General features: G+C 45.4%; 1 protein-coding gene across 5 annotated transcripts in view; it reads right to left on the bottom strand.

The window, feature by feature from the left end:
• Positions 1-20,019, bottom strand: part of ST3GAL3 (ST3 beta-galactoside alpha-2,3-sialyltransferase 3) — a 237,255-nt gene that overhangs the window by 208,282 nt on the left and 8,954 nt on the right. For 3 of the 5 annotated variants that reach the window (XM_038760589.1, XM_038760592.1, XM_038760593.1), the window contains exon 1: positions 13,471-13,583. The exons of the other annotated variants lie outside the window; for them this stretch is intronic. The gene's annotated coding sequence lies outside the window, so the exon portion shown is untranslated. Of the gene's footprint in view, positions 1-13,470; positions 13,584-20,019 lie in introns of those variants that run through there. 5 annotated transcript variants of the gene reach the window in all.

Below are 20,019 nucleotides of genomic sequence, written 5' to 3'. Positions count from 1 at the left end.
CAATAAATACGATTGAATGAATGAATCGATGCTTTATGGTGGCAGGAGAGTTGTGTATGCGGAGGAAGGTTAGAGCTATGCCAAATAGGGCTACTCAAAATGGAACGGTCTAAGCCGAAGCGTCAGAGTTGATTGACCTGTGCTGGGCAGCAGCAGCATGGGAAAGAGTCAAAGGTGGATGATCAGGTAATCAAAACGTTGATCATAGACAACGGCAGAGACTCAACTTTTTACTGTGCAGAAGGTAACGTAAACCACTTCTGTATCTTGACCAAAAAACTTCTACAGATACGCATATCTATTTATTTTATTTTGTTAGTATGTTTGGTTTTGTTCTCTGTCCCCCCCTTTTAGACTGTCAGCCCACTGTTGGGTAGGGACTGTCTCTATATGTTGCCAACTTGTACTTCCCAAGCGCTTAGTACAGTGCTTTGCACACAGTAAGCACTCAATAAATACGATTGATGATGATGATGATGATATCAGAACAACCTTACGACAGAAGATGGGATGTTCTGAAGTGGGTGCATCCACGGAGTCGCTGTGCGTTGGAAATGACTCGACGGCATTTGAAAAAGGGACTTAGCACGTTAGGGCTATTGCCTAAGGAAAACAGTGATCAGATAAATTATCTCTATCTTCAGATCCTCCCACAAAAAGGGACTCCCTTTTCATCCTCCGCAAATACACCAAGCTCTTTGCCTCTTCCACAAAACTTTGCATCTGGCTACTTCTGGAAACTGTCAACATATGCTTGATCAGTATAGACATTCTCATTATTTCCTTCATCCAGCTCAGCAACTCCCAAATTTCAGGCACCCTACATCAAGAATAACTTGAGAAGCAGCATGGCTCAGTGGAAAAAGCCCGGGTTTGGGTGTCAGAGGTCAAAGGTTCTAATCCCATCTCCGCCACTTGTCTGCTGTGTGACCTTGGGCAAGTCTCTTAACTTCTCTGTGCCTCAGTTCCCTCATCTGTAAAATGGGGATTAAGACTGTGAGCCCCACGTGGGACAATCTGATTCCCTTGTATCTACCCCAGCGTTTAGAACAGTGCTTGGCACATAGTAAGCGCTTACAAACCATCCAGCGCTTAGAACAGTGCTCTGCACATAGTAAGCGCTTAATAAATGCCATTATTATTATTATTATAACTCTTCTCCCATGGCCTAGTTGAAACAGCACGGGCCTGGGAGTTAGAGGACTTGGGTTCTAATTCCAGCTCTCTCACAAGCCTGCTGTGTGACCTTAGGCAAGTCACCTAACTTCTCTGTGCCTCCATTCCCTCATCTGTAAAATGGGGATTCAATACTTATTCCCCCTCCTACTTAGACTGTGACCTCCACGTGGCCCTGATTTTCTTGCATGTCCCAGTGCTTAGAACAGTGCTTGGCACATAGCATGCAATTAACAAATACCACACATCACTATCATTGTTCTTATTACTGATAAGAATAATACTAATGTACATAAAGTCCTTTCTATCTCCTTCTTCAAAGGACTACAAAATCCCACCTTCTCCATAAAATTTCCCAGGATTGCAAGGTAATAATTCATCTTCCTATCCCTGCTCAATGACCAGCTCACTCATTCCTTAATCCAAAAGCTATATTTGATATATATATGTATATGTAGTAAATATTACTTTATTCACTCGTGAGCTTAGCTCTTGAGGAATCCCTCAGTTTATTAGTGCTATACTTTAAATTCAGAGAGAACCTGTCTTCTTTATAACTCAAACCACTTTCACATCCAGTGCTTAGAACAGTGCTTGACACATAGTAAGCGCTTAACAAATACCATCATTATTATTATTATCTATTGTATTTTATCCTCCAAAAACTCCCGTGATTTAGGAAGTCAGGGCAGGTAAGATTCTTCTCCTTAAATTATAGTTGGGGGAAATTGAGGCACAGAGAGAAAGGCCTTTGACATCTAACTACAAACAAAAACGCTTAGCTGCTAAATGCTGCCCATTTTAAATAGAACTACAATTTGCTAGCTTGTAACTCTTTGAGAGCAGGAATCATGTATAGAAATTCCACTCTTCTCTCAAGTAACTAGTACAGTGCTCTGAACACAACTGGCACTGAAAAAATTCTTTTGAGGATTGAACTTAATGAACCTCTCTAGTCCAAACAATTTCAGAATAAACACACCAAAAGAAAACTTGGAGGAACTGCTTTTTACTTGATTGTTCTAAAATGCATTAAGCTGTCAATTTCACACTACCAAACCCCTGGGCAATGTCCTTTGTGTATTAGAAAACTGAGCACCAGGAGTGTAAGTGTATAAGTACTCACCTAGCACAGTTCTGCCCTGAAATGATGGCATTTTGTCCATTATATTCTATTTAACTGTCCATCCTTTCATCAATGTCCCAGGCTTTAGAATGGCCCTCTACTTTTCTTTTCCCTTGGACGGACACCACATTGCCATCATCATTTTTAAATTATTATTAGTTCTTGCTACTGGGCAAGTTAAACATTTACTGAAGGCCACCTATATACTGCCACTTGCTGGTTTTCACTTTCCTCAGGAAACTTTGCTGTAACTAGTATTTGTCAAAGTTGGGAATTCAGTATTCTGATATTCTGGGTTTCCATCTACTTTCAAAACTTACATCTGTCTGGGGAAAAAATGAAAAACAAAGATACCTGGGGCTCAGAGCCAAATTAAATAATTGTGGGAAAAGAGGAACAGTTTTCAGAGATTTATTTCCCTCATTATTCAAACTGTAAGTATATGGGGGGAAAAACCTGTTAAAAAAGCACATTCTTCCCCCCACCCCCACCCCCCGACTTTCTTGAATTTCTCATTTTAGGAAAAAATACTGCACAGCACTATTTCGTGTTGTAACCTATTTCGTGTTGCAACCTTAGATTAAGAGACCACTGGCAACCACATTACCCCCAAATCACAGGCTAATATTAAGGCAAGTTTTCCAAACTGATTTTTATTTAACCCCAGAAACACGAGAACACAAAATTCATCAGCTTTTTGAAATTCAAACTAGGGTATGAAAAATGCCCATGTTTTCCTTCATTTTTACTTTCCTGAGAAGTAAACTGTACACCTACTACTTGGGCAGCTCTCTGGTTCTTTAGAATCATATGACCTTAAGGGGTCATTAATCTATTCCCCAGATTCCAGCCAAGACCACCTCAGACAGATGATTATCTCCTATTTTTAGTGACCTCCCAGAAAAGAGCCGCTACAACCTGCCTTGGCCACTCATTTCAGATATGGCTTTCCTTCAATCAAAGCTAAATCCCTCCTGCTAAACTGTAACTTCACATTCACCTTGTTCTGTTAGCAGAAGAGAGGAACGGTTTGTCGAGATCCCCTTGATGATAAACCTTTTGCAGCTGTAGGCGATGATGGGGGCCAAATAACGGCAGTCCCCCATGTGGGGCAGGGACTGCGTCTGACCTGATTATCTTGGATCTACACCAGTGCTTAATATAGTATTGGCACAGAGTAAGCGCTAAACAAATGCCACATTTTAAAAAATTATTATTATTAGTTTCCAGCAGCCCGCTGGAATAACCATGCATGCATGATTATATTCTTACCTTGAAGAGCTCTACAGCTTCCCTGGAGACCCCCGAAGAGGGAGATGCAGTAAGAACCCCAAACCAGTCTGGTGGCTTGGGATTCACAGGCCCACAGGCTGACCCATTTAAACCTAAATAATCCCCATTTCTTTGGCCATTTCTCATCAGCCTTGTTCTCCTACCTTTCGATTATCTTTGTGGTTCTCCTCAAAACCCTCTCCAACTTTTACATCTCTCTCAAGTTGTTGAGCCCAGTCCTAAACATAACTGGCACTGTTCCTCGTGGACGATAAATGCAGCAATCGATAGTTATTGAGTCTCTCCTGTATACAGGGCACTGCACTAGACACTTGGAAGAGTTTCAGAATCAGAAGGTGACGAGTTCCCTGCACACAAGGAATTTACAACAGAGTAGGTGAGACTTTCACATACGTATGTGATAAGACAGAAAAAGGACCACCACCAGAAGTCTGTTTTCTCTCTTCATAAGTCCCAACCTCCACATTAGCCATATCATCCATCTCCCTTTTGCTTTCTCCAGCCTTTCCCATCTTAGATATATTTCTATGTTTTTGCATTTTCAATTATGCCTATAACAAGGTTCACAGAAATGAAAATTTGATTAGTTGTGGAAGAAATGTATTTACCCATTTCTACTGTCACTCCTGGATGTGATAAAACCTACAATTTTAGGACCGTTCCCATCTTTTCCAATTGCCAATCCTTTCAGCTCGATTATTACCCTCTAAACCCCTTCCTGAGACCTGAGTTTCTCAGGACATATGGAATAGTTTATCAGAGAATGGCCTGGAAGTTTGAGGTAGGGAATTTGTTGATCCTTAAAGCCTTCCATATATTCTAAAAAATTAAATACATTTATCAAGATATGCCCAGAATTATATTCAAATTTACCAACGGAAGAGTAGAGAACTCTTCAGAGAAGACGTTTGGAAGAGGAATGAGGAAAAACATTAATAAAAAGGACCCACCTTCCATTCCAGCTAGAAAAAGGGAATTACTAATTAACATATCTTCAGACTGCAAGGATACCTGCCTTCAAATAATTCATTACTATTAGAGAGGAGGAAGAGGACTTAGAGGTCATCCACACCCATCTGCAAGCACATTCACACACTCACAAATCTCTGCAATGTTTAGGTTGCTTTTTTTTTTTTAATGGGATTTGTTAAGCAATTACTATGTGCCAGTCATTGTTCTAAGCGCTGGGGTAAATACAAACTAATCAGGTTGGACACAGTCCATGTCCCACATGGGGCTCACAGTCTTAATCCCCATTTTACAGATGAGGCAACTGAGAAACAGAGAAGTGACTTGCCCAAGGTCACATAGCAGACAGGTGGCGGAGCTGGGATTAGAACCCAGGTCTTTCTGGTTTCCAGGCCCGTGCTCCATTTATTTATTCGTATGTATTAAGCGCTTACTGTGTGCAGAGCACTGTACTAAGTGCTTGGGAAAGTATAATACAACAATAAACAGTGACATTCCCTGCCCACAACAAGCTCACAGTCTAGAGGTGGGGAGACAGACATCAATACAAATAAATACAGATATAGATATAGATATAGATATATATAAGTATTGTGGGGCTGGAGTGGGGGGAGAGAAAAGGGAGCAAGTCAGGGTGACACAGAAGGGAGTAAGGAAATGTGAGGAAGGGAGTGAGGAAAGGAGATGAGAAAAAATTAGAGCTTAGCCTAGGAAGGCATCTTGGAGGAAATATGCCTTCTATAGGGCTTTGAAGCAGGGGAGAGTAAATCAATCAATTAATCAATCGTATTTATTGAGCACTTACTGTGTGCAGAGCACTGTACTAAGCGCTTGGGAAGTACAAGTTGGCAACATATAGAGACAGTCCCTACCCAACAGTGGGCTCACAGCCTAAAATGTCTGTAAATGTCTGTTGGATTTGAGAAGGGAGGGCGTACAAGGTCAGAGGCAGAACATGGGCCAGGGGTTGGTGGTGAGACGGGCGAGATCGGGGCACAGTGTAAAGGTTAACACAGAGAAGCAAAGTATGTGTGCTGGGTTCATTCATTCATTCAATCGTATTTATTGAGCACTTACTGTGTGCAGAGCACTGTACTAAGCGCTTAGGAAGTACAAGCTGGCAACATATAGAGACGGTCCCTACCCAACAGTGGGCTCACAGTCTAGAAGGGGGAGACAGAGAACAAAACATTGTAGAAGGAGAGAAGCGAGGTGAGGTGGGAGGGGGCAAGGTAACTGAGTGCTTTAAAGCCAACAGTGAGAAGTTTTAGTTCGATATGGAGGTGGACAAGCAACCACTGGAGATTTTTGAGGAGGGGGGTGACATGCCCTGGAAGTTTTTGTAGAAAGATGATCTAGGCAGCGGAGTGAAGTAGGGATTGGAGTGGGGAGAGACAGGAGGCTGGGAGGTCAGAAAGGAGGCTGATGCAGTAATCTAGACGGGGTACGTTGAGCCACTGTATTAACGTGGTAGCAGTTTGGATGGAGAGGAAAAGGCAGATTTTAGCGATGTTGTGAAGGTGGGACCGACAGGATATGGTGACATTGAATATGTGGGTTAAATGAGAGAGAGGAGTCAAGGATACGGCCAAGGTTTCGGGCTTGTGAAACAGGAAAGATGGTGGTGACGGCTACAGTGATGGGGAAGTCAGGGAGAAGACAGAGTTTGGGTGGGAAGATAAGGAGCTCTGTTTTGGACATGTTAAGTTTGAGGTGACGGGAGGGCACCGAGGTAGAGACGTCTTGAAGGCAGGAGGAGATGCGAGCCGGGAGAGAGGTCAGAGGAGGAGATGTAGATTTAGGCATCATCTGCATAGAGATGGTAGTTGAAGCCACGGGAGCGGATGAATTCTCCAAGGGAGTGAGTGTAGATGGAGAACAGAAGGGGACCCAGAACTGAACCTTGAGGGACTCCCAGAGTTAGGGGGTGGGAAGCAGAGGAGAAGCCCGCAAAAAAGACTGAGAATGAATGGCCAAAGATACAAGAGGAGAACCAGGAGGCCACTCTGCTCCTCAAGTTCTGCTTTTACAAGTCCTTTATCACCCCATGACTTCCCTTTCCTTCCTCCAAACACCCACACAGCTAGGTCAGGACCATTCACTCTTTCCGCATACCACGTCGCTCATGGTTAGCGGGGATGTGTCGGTGACAGTTTACGTCAAGGGTCTGCTCCTTTGGGTTACTCACATCAGAACTTGGTCTAGGATTATTTTGGTCTTCTGCAGCAAGTGTCAGTGCTCACCCCAAAAGTGGTAGGCTAGGCAGGGCCTCCCACTCTTGGGGACCCCATTTCAAAACCTTGTTGAAGGCACATCTCCTCCAAGAAGCCTTCCCTAAGTCCTCCTCTCCTCTTCTCCCACTCCCTTCTGCGCCGATCTTACTTGCTCCTTCATTCATCCTCCCTCCCCAAGGCACATATGTATATATCTGTAATTTATTTATCTATTTATTTATTCATATTTATGTCTATCTCTCCCTTTAAACTGTTTGTTGTGGGCAGGAATGTGTCTATTTGTTGTTAAACTACTCTCCCAAGAGCTTAGTACAGTGCTTTGAACACAGTAAGCACTCGATAAATATGATTAAATGAATCCTTTCCTCCCAGCTCTCCACCATTGCTCTCGGTTAATAATAATAATAATAATAATAATAATAATAATAATAGCATTTGTTAAGCACTTACTTTGTGCAGGGCACCGTTCTAAGCACCAGGGAGGATACAAGGTGATCAGGTCGTCCCACGCGGGGCTCACAGTCTTATACCCCATTTTACAGATGAGGTAACTGAGGCACAGAGAAGTGAGGTGACTTGCCCAAAGTCATACAGCTGACAACTGCCAGAGCCAGAATTAGAACCCATGACCTCTGACTCCCAAGCCCGTGCTCTTCCCACTGAGCCACACTGCTTTCCATTAGAAGGGAACCCAGAAACCATAGAGAGCTTAGCACGACTTTGAAGAGCTTAGCATGTCTTGAAGGCAGGAGGAGATGCAAGCCGGGGGAGAGGTCAGGGGAGGAGATGTAGATTTGGGCATCATCTGCCCAAATTGCTCTCCTCCCACCCACCCCACTACATCTTCTACTTTTCTGGGTCACTGAAAGTGCCCCATCCCAGTTTTTAAAAGCAATTATTTCTGAGGGGCCAAAGGTAGGTTTATTACTCACATATGATGATTGCAATTGTTGTGGTACAAGTATGACAAAACTATGCCTGGGAAAGCCCACATCAAAGCATTTCCTGAATATGTACTACGATGGTTAAGTTTGTGGCAAGATAATGAGGACGTTCTTGGTGTTGCTTTGTTGTACTACCCCCAAAATGTCAGCGAATAATCATTCTTTTGAAAGCGTCTTTGTTGAAAGAAAAAAACAAAACAAAACAAAACAAAAAGTCCCTTCTGTTCGGATCCAAACTTAAGCTCTCACAGAAAACATGTAGCTCTAATGCATTTGCCAATTCTAAAATATACACCATACACACTGAGAGCAATTCTTCTAATGTTTCAAAGAACCCAGAAAATAATGACCTTCATCTTCAAAGATTCAAGCTGGGTATTCACTATACAACTCCCTAAAAGTCACAACAGGAGCTCGCAACCAAAGAACGCACATCAGCAAACTCTCCGGTTTTCTGATGACTAGAAGAGGGGCATGGGATACTTGGGCCACAATTTTGACTCCAGGCTGATGTTCAGAGAGATTATCTGGAAGTCATACACATTAGTCCTGGAGTTGGAGCCGGAGAGGAGAGTGGCGAGCAGGTGAAAAAGAATTCCTCCTCCTCATCATCATCAATCGTACTTATTGAGCGCTTACTGTGTGCAGAGCACTGTACTAAGCGCTTGGGAAGTACATGTTGGCAACAAATAGAGACAGTCCCTACCCAACAGTGGGCTCACAGTCTAAAAGTCACAGTTTAAAGTCACAGTCTAAAAGTCCTCCTCACCTACTCTTACCTGTTCTGACTCTGGAATTGCTGGCAAAGGAGGTACCCGTGTCCCCTTTCTGACCCCAGAGAAATTAATAATAATGGCACTTACTAAGTTTAGCTTACCATGTGTCAAGCACTGTTCTATGTGCTGGCATAGATACAAGTTAATCAGGTTGGACACAGTCCCTGTCCCACATGGGACCTACAGTATAATAATGTTTTACGATGGCATTTATTAAGCGCTTACTATGTGCAGAGCACTGTTCTAAGCGCTGGGGGGATACAAGGTGATCAAGTTGTCCCACGTGGGGCTCACAGTCTTAATCCCCATTTTACAGATGAGGTAACTGAGGCTCAGAGAAGTGAAGTGACTTGCCCAAAGTCACACAGCTGACCACTGGCGGAGCCGGGATTTGAACCCATGACCTCTGACTCCAAAGCCCGGGCTCTTTTCCACTGAGCCACGCTGCTTCTCTTAATGTTGGTATTTGTTAAGCGCTTACTATGTGCCAAGCACTGTTCTAAGCACTGGGGAGGTTACAAGGTGATCAGGTTGTCCCACAGGGGGGGCTCATAGTCTTAATCCCCATTTTACAGATGAGGTAACTGAGGCTCAGAGAAGTTAAGTGACTTGCCCAAAGTCACACAGCTGACAAGTGGCGGAGCCGGGATTTGAACCCCTCTGACTCAGTCTAAGTAGGAGGGAGAACAGGTATTTAATCCCCATTTTGGAGGAGGAAGCTGAGGTAGGAGAAGTTAAGGGACTTGCCCAGAGTCACACGTCAAGCAATTGGCAGAGCCAGGATTAGAAACCAGATCCTCTGACTCCGAGGTCCGTGACCTTTCCAATAGGCTACGCTGCTTCCCCAAAAGAGTTTGGACAGGTCCCTGCCACTTCTGCCTTGAAGGGATGGGGGACAGGGCTAAAAAGACCCCACCTCCGGCTTCAAGTCTACAGCTGCTGGCAAGAAGGTGAGTACCCGAGTCATCAGAAACCCCAAATAGCAATTATCCTAATTTGTAATTGTCATTAAAAATGGGGTCGGGGTAAGTGAAAATTCTGATACTTGGTACTTGTGGGTGAGAGTTTGCTGTACTTACAAAAGTAAGAAATGGATACCATTATCCACCCCATAGGTAAGAAAACCTCAATACAGTGTATAGGTAAGAAAAGCCTTCACCTCTCCAAAACTCTGAGAAGCATTTGATACCTTCATCACAACACTGAATTATCTACTCAGAGCCTGTCATTCATTCAATCATATTTATAGAGCACTTACTGTGTGCACAGCACTGTACTAAGCGCTTGGGAAGTACAAACCGGCAACATATAGAGACGGTCCCTACCCAACAATGGGCTCACAGTCTAGACTTGCCAAGTTGTCTACATCTGTATGCTATTAGAAATTCACAAAATGTTTAACGACAATCTGAAACTGCCCTGTCATTTCAAAACCAAATACATTCAGTTCTCCCACCCTGGGTTTTAGACAGAACACTGGTGGAGGATCACGGGATCTTTTTTTTTTTTTTAATGGCATTTGTTAAGTAATTACTATATGCCAGGCACTGTACTAAGCGCTGGCGTAGATACAAGCTAATTAGGTTGAACCGAGTCCATGTCCTGCAGTCTTAATCCCCATTTTACAGAGGAGGTAACTGACGCCCAGAGAAGTGAAGTGACTTGCCCAAGGTCACACAGCAGACAAGTGGCAGGGTCAGGATTAGAAATCAGGTCATTCTGACTCTCAAGCATGTGCTCTATCCACTAGGTCATGCTGCCTCTTCCAACGTGTGTTCATCTCGACAAAACGTGAGGCAGTAGCTGAAGAAATGGCAGAAAACGGTCATGCTTCTGCAGTCAGCATCCTTCAAGCCACAAGTATTAAAATGCGAGTTTTCCTTAATGTGTGTGTGTTTGGGGGGCGGAAAGAGTCGACAAGAACAAAATATCTGTTATAAAACATAGTATTTCCCACCGAGAAATGTACTAGGCAGCCTAGAACTGTACGTAACATAGAAATCAGCTTCTGCTTCCCTCTTCTCCCGTGATAGTATCTGTTAAGTGTTTACTCTGTGCTAAGCACTTCCTGAGGCACTGGGGTAATCAATCAATCAATCGTATTTATTGAGCGCTTACTGTATGCACAGCACTGTACTAAGCGTTTGGGAAGTCCAAGTTGGCAACAAGTAGAGACAGTCCCTACCCAACAGCGGGCTCACAGTCTAAAAGGGGGAGCCAGAGAACAAGACCAAACATACTAACATAATAAAATAAATAGAAATAGAATAGATATGTACAAGTAAAATAGAGTAATAAATATGTACAAACATATATACATCATCATCATCATCAATCGTATTTATTGAGCGCTTACTGTGTGCAGAGCACTGTACTAAGCGCTTGGGAAGTACAAGTTGGCAACATATAGAGACAGTCCCTACCCAACAGTGGGCTCACAGTCTAAAAGGGGGAGACAGAGAACAAAACCAAACATACTAACAAATTAAAATAAATGGAATAGATATGTACAAGTAAAATAAATAAATAAATAAATAGAGTAATAAATATGTACAAACATATATACAGGTGCTGTGGGGAAGGGAAGGAGGTAAAATGGGGGGATAGAGAGGGGGGCGAAGGGGAGAGGAAGGAAGGGGCTCAGTCTGGGAAGGCCTCCTGGAGGAGGTGAGCTCTCAGTAGGGCCTTGAAGGGAGGAAGAGAGCTAGCTTGGCAGATGGGCAGAGGTAGGGCATTCCAGGCCCGGGGGATGACGTGGGCCGGGGGTCGATGGCGGGACAGGTGAGAACGAGGTACGGTGAGGAGATTAGCGGCAGAGGAGCGGAGGGTGCGGGCTGGGCTGGAGAAGGACAGAAGGGAGGTGAGGTAGGAGGGGGCCAGGGGATGGACAGCCTTGAAGCCCAGGGTGAGGAGTTTCTGCCTGATGCGCAGATTGATCGGTAGCCACTGGAGATTTTTGAGGAGGGGAGTAATATGTCCAGAGCGTTTCTGGACAAAGATAATCCGGGCAGCAGCATGAAGTATGGATTGAAGTGGAGAGAGACACGAGGATGGGAGATCAGAGAGAAGGCTAGTGCAGTAGTCCAGACGGGATAGGATGAGAGCTTGAATTAGTAGGGTAGCGGTTTGGATGGAGAGGAAAGGGCGGATCTTGGCAATGTTGCGGAGCTGAGACCGGCAGGTTTTGGTGACGGCTTGGATGTGAGGGGTGAATGAGAGAGCGGAGTCGAGGATGACACCAAGGTTGCGGGCTTGTGAGACGGGAAGGATGGTAGTGGCGTCAACAGAGATGGGAAAGTCAGGGAGAGGGCAGGGTTTGGGAGGGAAGACAAGGAGTTCAGTCTTGGACATCAATCAATTGTATTTATTGAGCGCTTACTGTGTGCAGAGCACTGTACTGAACGCTTGGGAAGTACAAGTTGGCAACATATAGAGACAGTCCTTACCCAACAGTGGGCTCACAGGCTAGAAGGGGGAGACAGAGAACAAAACCAAACATACAACAAAATAAAATAGAATAGATAGGTACAGGTAACATAAATAAATAAATAGAGTAATAAATATGTACAAATCAATCAATCAATCAATCGTATTTATTGAGCACTTACTGTGTGCAGAGCACTGTACTAAGCGCTTGGGAAGTACAAGCTGGCAACATATAGAGACAGTATGCAAATATATATATAATAATAATAATAATAATGTTGGCATTTGTTAAACGCTTACTATGTGCAAAGCACTGTTCTAAGCACGGGGGGGGGGGGTGTACAAAGTGATCAGGTTGTCCCACGTGGGGTTCACAGTCTTAATCCCCATTTTTACAGATGAGGTAACTGAGGCTCAGAGAAGTTAAGTGACTGGCCCAAGGTCACACAGCAGACATGCGGCGGAGCCGGGATATATATACATATATAAATATATCTATATATATCTATCTCTCTCTCTCTCTCTCTCTCTATATATATATATAATTTCTTCGTTTTTCAAGTAGAACAAATGCGGGTCTCCTACTGACAGCTCAGATATATATATATACAGATATATATATATAGATACATAGATTACATATATATATATACACAAATACAAACAGCATGTATATATATATATATACACACACATATACAAACACATAAGAAGCAGCGTGGCTCAGTGGAAAGAGCCCGGGCTTTGGAGTCAGAGGTCATGGGTTCGAATCCCGGCTCCGCCACCTGTCTGCTGTGTGACCTTGGGCAAGTCACTTCACTTCTCTGAGCCTCAGTTACCTCATCTGTAAAATGGGGATTACGACTCTGAACCCCACAGGGGACAACCTGATCACTTTGTATCCCCCCAGCGCTTAGAACAGTGCTTTGCACGTAGTAAGCGCTTAACAATTGCCAACATTATTATTATTATTATTATTATTATATATACATATATACAGGTGCTGTGGCGAAGGGAAGGAGGTAAGATGGGCGGATGGACCCTTTCGTCCCCCACTTCGGTCGCCTTTAAATCAGAATTTGAGGATGGTTTTTCCCATAAGGAGAAGCAGCGTGGCTCAGTGGAAAGAGCACGGGCTTGGGAGTCAGAGGTCATGGGTTCGAATCCCGACTCCGCCACATGTCTGCTGTGTGACCTTGGGCAAGTCACTTAACTTCTCTGAGCCTCAGTTACCTCATCTGTAAAATGGGGATTAAGACTGTGAGCCCCACGTGGGACAACTTGATCACCTTGTATCCCCCCCAGCGCTTAGAACAGTGCTCTGCACACAGTAAGCGCTTAACAAATGCCATTATTATTATTATTATTATTATAAAGAGGGATGGCTAGGCCGCAGTGGCCGCCCCGCCCCCGGCCGCTGGGGGGCGCCGGCGGGGAGGGGGAGCCCCCCGGCGCATGCGCACTGTCGCGGTCCGGGGAGGGCGGCGCAGCTGTCGGGACAGCCGCAAGTCGCGCGCGACGCTTACCGTGGAGGAGCGCGGGGCGGGGGGGAGACGACCCTGCGATGGGCCCGGGGGGAGGAGGAGGAGGAGGAGGAGGCTGCCGGGGATGCTGTGGGCTCCATGGGCGCCGCCATACTGCGGGCCCAGCCGCGGGAGCGGCAGCAGATGCCCCGTCCGCGGGGCCGGCCGGCCACCAATCCCGGCTCGAGATTCGGGGCTGGTGGGCGGGGCCCCACCCGCGCGACCAATCAGCGCCCGCCGACGGGGAGGGGGCGCTCCCCGGGCCAATGGGGACCGAGAACATGGAAGCCCAGGGGAGGGGAGGGGGTCGCCAGCCAATCAGAAGGGGAGGCGCGGGCACGTGAGGGATTCCCCCCCCCGCGCGCGCGCGCGCGCGCGGGGAAGGGGCGACGCCACCTGTGAGGGAGCGTCGAGGGGCACGTGGGGGCCCGCGCCAAAAATGAAAAATCCCAGGAAATCGAGGCACCTCAGGGATCGCTTTCCATTAATCAATCAATCAATCGTATTTATTGAGCTATTACTGTGTGCAGAGCACTGTACTAAGCACTTGGGAAGTACAAGTTGGCAACATATAGAGACAGTCCAGAAGGGGGTTTCCCGCCAGGCTTCATCCCTGCTTGTGGCCAGGGAATAATAATAACTTTTTTTTCCACTTAATTTTGTTTTTCAAGTAGAACAAATGCGGGTCTCCTACTGAGAGCTCAGACTGAGGCCCCCCCCACCCCACGCCTTACCTCCATCCCCTCCCCATAGCATCTGCTTATCATCATCAGTCGTATTTATTGAGCGCTTACTGTGTGCAGAGCACTGTACTAAGCACTTGGGAAGTCCAAGTTGGCAACATATAGAGACGGTCCCTACCCAACAGTGGGCTCACAGTCTAGAAGGGGGTTTCCCACCAGGCTTCATCCCTGCTTGTGGCCAGGGAATAATAACAACTTTTTTTTTCCCCACTTAATTTCTTCATTTTTCAAGTAGAACAAATGCGGGTCTCCTACTGAGAGCTCAGACTGAGGGCCCCCCCACACGCCTTACCTCCTTCCCCTCCCCACAGCATCTGCTTATCATCATCAATCGCATTTATTGAGCGCTTACTGTGTGCGCAGCACTGTACTAAGTGCTTGGGAAGTCCAAGTTGGCAACATATAGAAACAGTCCCTACCCAGAAGTGGGCTCACAGTCAAAAAGGGGTTTCCCGCCAGGCTTCATCCCTGCTTGTGGCCAGGGAATAATAATAACTTTTTTTTTCCCCAGTTAATTTATTCATTTTTCAAGTAGAACAAATGTGGGTCTCCTACTGAGAGCTCAGACTGAGTGCCCCCCCCCCACGCCTTACCTCCTTCCCCTCCCCACAGCATCTGCTAGTCATCAATCGTATTTATTGAGCGCTTACTGTGTGCACAGCACTGTACTAAGCGCTTGGGAAGTCCAAGTTGGCAACATATAGAGACGGTCGCTACCCAACAGTGGGCTCACTGTCTAGAAGGGGGTTTCCCGCCAGGCTTCATCCCTGCTTGTGGGCAGGGAATAATAATAACTTTTTTTTTCCCCACTTAATTTCTTCGTTTTTCAAGTAGAACAAATGCGGGTCTCCTACTGAGAGCTCAGACTGAGTGCCCCCCCCTCATGCCTTACCTCCTTCCCCTCCCCACAGCATCTGCTTATCATCATCAGTCGTATTTATTGAGCGCTTACTGTGTGCACAGCACTATACTAAGCGCTTGGGAAGTACAAGTTGGCAACATATAGAGACGGTCCCTACCCAACAATGGGCTCACAGTCTAGAAGGGGTTTCCCCCTGGGGGCTTCCCCCCAGGCTTAATCCCTGCTTGTGGCCAGGGAATAATAATAACCTTTTTTTTTCCACTTAATTTCTTCATTTTTCAATTAGAACAAATGTGGGTCTCCTGAGAGCTCAGACTGAGCCACCCCCACCCCCCATCACACCTTACCTCCTTCCCCTCCCCACAGCATCTGCTTATATGTATATGTTTGTACATATTTGTTACTCATTTATTTTACTTGTACATCAATCAATCGGATTTATTGAGCGCTTACTGTGTGCAGAGCACTGTACTAAGCTCTTGGGAAGTACAAGTTGGCAACATAGACAGTCCCTACCCAACAGTGGGCTCACAGTCTAGAAGACTGCGAAGTCAGTGCTGTGAAGTCTAGAAGTCTAGTACATATTTATTCTATTTATTTTATTAATATGTTTTGTTTTGTTGTCTGTCTCCCCCTTCTAGACTGTGAGCCCACTGTTGGGTAGGGACCATCTCTATATGTTGCCAACTTGTAGTTCCCAAGCGCTTAGTACAGTGCTCTGCACACGGTAAGCGCTCAATAAATACAATTGAATGAATGAATAACTATTATGATTATAACGCTGGTATTTGTTAAGCGCTTACTATGTACCAAGCATTGTTCTAAGAGCTTAGATGGATACAAGGTGATCAGGTTGTCCCACGTGGGGCTCACGGTCTTCATCATAATAGTAATAATGATAATAATTCTAAGCGCTAAGATAGATACAAGGTGATCAGGTTGTCCCACGTGGGGCTCACAGTCTTCATCATAATAGTAATAATGATAGTAATTCTAAGCGCTTAGATAGATACAAGGTGATCAGGTTGTCCCACGTGGGGCTCAGTCTTCATCATAATAGTAATAATGATAATAATTCTAAGCGCTTAGATAGATACAAGGTGATCAGGTTGTCCCACGTGGGGCTCACAGTCTTCATCATAGTAGTAATAATGACAATAATTCTAATAATTCTAAGCCCTTATATAAATACAAGGTGATCAGGTTGTCCCACGTGGGGCTCACCGTCTTCATCATAATAGTAATAATGATAATAATTCTAAGTGCTGAGACAGATACAAGGTGATCAGGCTGTCTCACGTGGGGCTCACCGTCTTCATCATAATAGTAATAATGATAATAATTTTGGTGTTTGTTAAGCACTTACTATGTGCAAAGCACCGTTCTAAATAACGGCATTTATTAAGCACTTACTCTGTACAAAGCACTGTTCTAAGAGCTGGGGAGGTTACAAGGTTGTCCCACGGGGGGCTCGCAGTCTTCATCCCCATTTTACAGATGAGGTAACTGAGGCCCAGAGAAGTTAAGTGACTTGCCCAAAGTCACACAGCTGTCAATTGGCGGAGCAGAGATTTGAACCCATGACCTCTGACCCCAAAGCCTGTGCTTTCTGCACTGAGCCATGCTGCTTCATCCCCATTTTACAGATGAGGGAACTGAGGCCCAGAGAAGTTGACTTGCCCAAAGTCACGCAGCTGAAAAATGGCAGAGCCGGGAGTAGAACCCATGACCTCTGACTCCCAAGCCCGGGCTCTTTCCACTGACTGCTTGTTGTTGTGTTGGACTCTCCCAAGCGTTTAGTACAGTGCTCTGTGCACAGTAAGCGCTCAATAAATATGATTGAATGAATGAATTTCCCCAATTGTGATCCAGGGCTACATCTCCTGGGCATTTTGGGGGCTGGGGCTTGCTGATGATGATGAGCAGGGAATGGCATTGTTTAGAATTGTATTGTACTCTCCCAAGCGCTTAGTACAGTGCTTTGCATACAGCGCTCAGTAAATACGATTGAATGAATTAATTTCCCCAACTGTGACCCAGGGCTACATCTCCTGGACATTTGGGGGGCCGACACCCCCTTGGAGCTTGCTGCTGCTGATGGGCAGGGAATGGCACTATTTATCATTGTACTTTCCCAAGTGCTTAGCACAGTGCTCTGCACACGGTAAGTGCTCAATAAATATGATTGAATTAAATGAATGAATGCTCTGCACACAGTAAATGCTCAATAAATATGATTGGATGAATGGCACTGTTTATTATTGTATTGTACTCTCCAAAGAGCTTAGTACAGTGCTCTGCGCGAAATAAGCACTCAAATACAATCGAATGAATTTCCCCAGCCATCTCCTGGGCATTTGGGGGGCTGATAATAATAATATTAATAATAATAATGATGGGATTTATTAAGCGCTTACTATGTGCAAAGCACTGTTCTAAGCGCTGGGGAGGTTACAAGGTAATCAGGTTGTCCCACAGGGGGCTCACAGTCTTAATCCCCATTTTACAGATGAGGCAACTGAGGCTCAGAGAAGTGACTTGCCCAAGGTCACACAGCAGACATGTGGCGGAGCCAGGATTCGAACCCATGACCTCTGACTCCAAAGCCTGGGCTCTTTCCACTGAGCCACGCTGCTTCACGCTGCTGATGGCCCCCTGGGGCTTGCTGATGATGATGGGCAGGGAATGGAACTGTTTATTGTATTGTACTTTCCCCAAGCGCTTACTACAGTGCTGTGCACACAGCGCTTAATACGACTGAATGAATGGAAAAGGTGGAACTGACGCATAGTATAGGCGGCACTGTACTAAGCGCTGGGATGGTTACAAGCAAATCGGGTTGGTGACCGTCCCTTTCCCACTTAGGGCTCACAGTCTCCATCCCCATTTTGCAGATAATAATAATAATAATAATAATAATAATGGCATTTGTTAAGTGCTTACTATGTGCAGAGCACTGTTGCAGGTGAGATAACTGAGGCCCAGAGAATGAAGTAGCTTGCCCAAGCTCACAGAGCAGATAAGTGGCAGAGTCGGGATTAGAACCCATGACCTTCTGAGTCCCAGGCCTGTGCTCTACCCACTACATTATGCTGCATCTCATTATCCATAAATAATAAATGATCCTTATCATTTATGGATGACCTTACTGTCCTGCCCCGTGCCTGAGGGCACACTTTGCCCACAGTCAGGAAGGGGGCACGGCTGGCGTGCGGGGGATTTGCCCCCCTTGCTCGACCCCTCTAGCAGCTCTGATGTAAAACCCGAGTTGGGAAGGTGTTAAAATAAACATAGAGGGAGGAACATCATCATCAGTATTTATTAAACTCCCACTTGGACCAGAGCACAGTACTCAGGAAGGCTAATAAATTTCAGCCCTGCCCCGTCGTAACCTTGGAAATAGCTAGGTACCGGTCTCTATCCTGTAACGCTTGTTATGGACAGGGGACGAGTCCGCTAATTCAGTTTGTACCGTACTCTCCCGAGCAGTGCTCTGCACATCATCATCATCATCAATCGTATTTATTGAGCGCTTACTGTGTGCAGAGCACTGTACTAAGCGCTTGGGAAGTCCAAGTTGGCAACACCTAGAGACAGTCCCTACCCAACAGTGGGCTCACAGTCTAAAAGGGGGAGACAGAGAACAAAACCAAACATACTAACAAACTAAAATAGACTAGATATGTACAAGTAAAATAAATATAGTAAGTTATATTTATAAATTTGCATAGTAAGCTCTCAATAAATGCCACTGATTATCAATTCACAGGGGCCCCATCCCGAGATTTCAGACCCTCCCTATCCACCCACTGTCAATTTAAAGGAATTTCCTGCCCCTACTCCCAGAAAAGGGCCGGCGATCTGTTTCACCCTTCCCCGTGTTGGAAAAAGGAGTGGTAAACCGAGTGAAGGCGGGCAATAGTCCTTTCCTCAGGCTCTTCTCCAGTCTCCCTGCTAGCAAAGCTCAAAAAGCCGTCCTAGCAGGACTCTGCCGTCTGACCAATCTCTCAGGGAGGGCTGCTGTTCAGAGAGAATTATTAATGCTTTGTTTATCAGGTTGAGGTAGCGGTGCTTGCTGGAAGTGACAGCGGTGGTGTTGACGAAGCAAATCAATAGGAAGTTGCTTAATGTCAGTGGATAGAAAATGGGGAAATTACCTTTAAAATGAAGGCATAATGATGGGAGTATTAGAAGCAGCGAGCAAGGCACGGAGCAGGTGTGACTGCTGACTAAAGCCCTATTCCCCCATTCACCCTCACTTGTGTCACCTAAGCGCTTGGGTCTATACTTCTTAAGCACTTTGATTTTCAACTCCCTCTACCCCCCGCAAAATCGTGTCTAACCTATTACATTGTTCTCTCCCAAGTTCTCAGTACAGTGCCATGCCCACAGTGAGCATTCAAATACCACTGATTTATATTGTAGCAGAGGGAAATTACTTTACAGAACACTTTACAAGGCCATCTCTTTAAGAGGTGAAAAACTTAACTGGCTCCATATTTACTTATATGCTGCACTTCTAATGTAGAAAATGAATTTTTGATCTCAGCTACCAGAGGTTTGAACAGGGTCAGTCAATTGCATTTGTTGAGTGTTTACTTTGTGCAGAGCACTGTACTAAGCGCTTGGGAGGGTACAATATAACAATATAATAGACCTTCCCTGCCCACAGCGAGCCCAAGGTTACCCTCTTGTGAGGCAGGAAGGATGGATTGAATATGTGCGTTGAATGAGAGACGAATCAAGGATAAGCGAAGGTTATGGGCTTGTGAGGCAGGAAAGATGGTGGTGCTATCTACAGTATTGGGAAAGTTGGGGAAAACTGGGGTTTGGGTGGGAAGGTAAGGAGTTCTGATTCAAGAGAGAGAAGCTCTCTGGGTTAGTGTTGCATCTCAAAGTGATGCAAGAGACGGAGTCTCCGGAAGAGCAGAGCGTGTGAAATAGCTA

This window comes from Tachyglossus aculeatus, chromosome 18 (genome assembly GCF_015852505.1).
Source record: "Tachyglossus aculeatus isolate mTacAcu1 chromosome 18, mTacAcu1.pri, whole genome shotgun sequence".
NCBI classification, from domain to species: domain Eukaryota; kingdom Metazoa; phylum Chordata; class Mammalia; order Monotremata; family Tachyglossidae; genus Tachyglossus; species Tachyglossus aculeatus.
The sequence above is the reverse complement of the archived record's forward strand: the minus strand, read 5'-3'. Positions and strand labels throughout refer to the sequence as shown.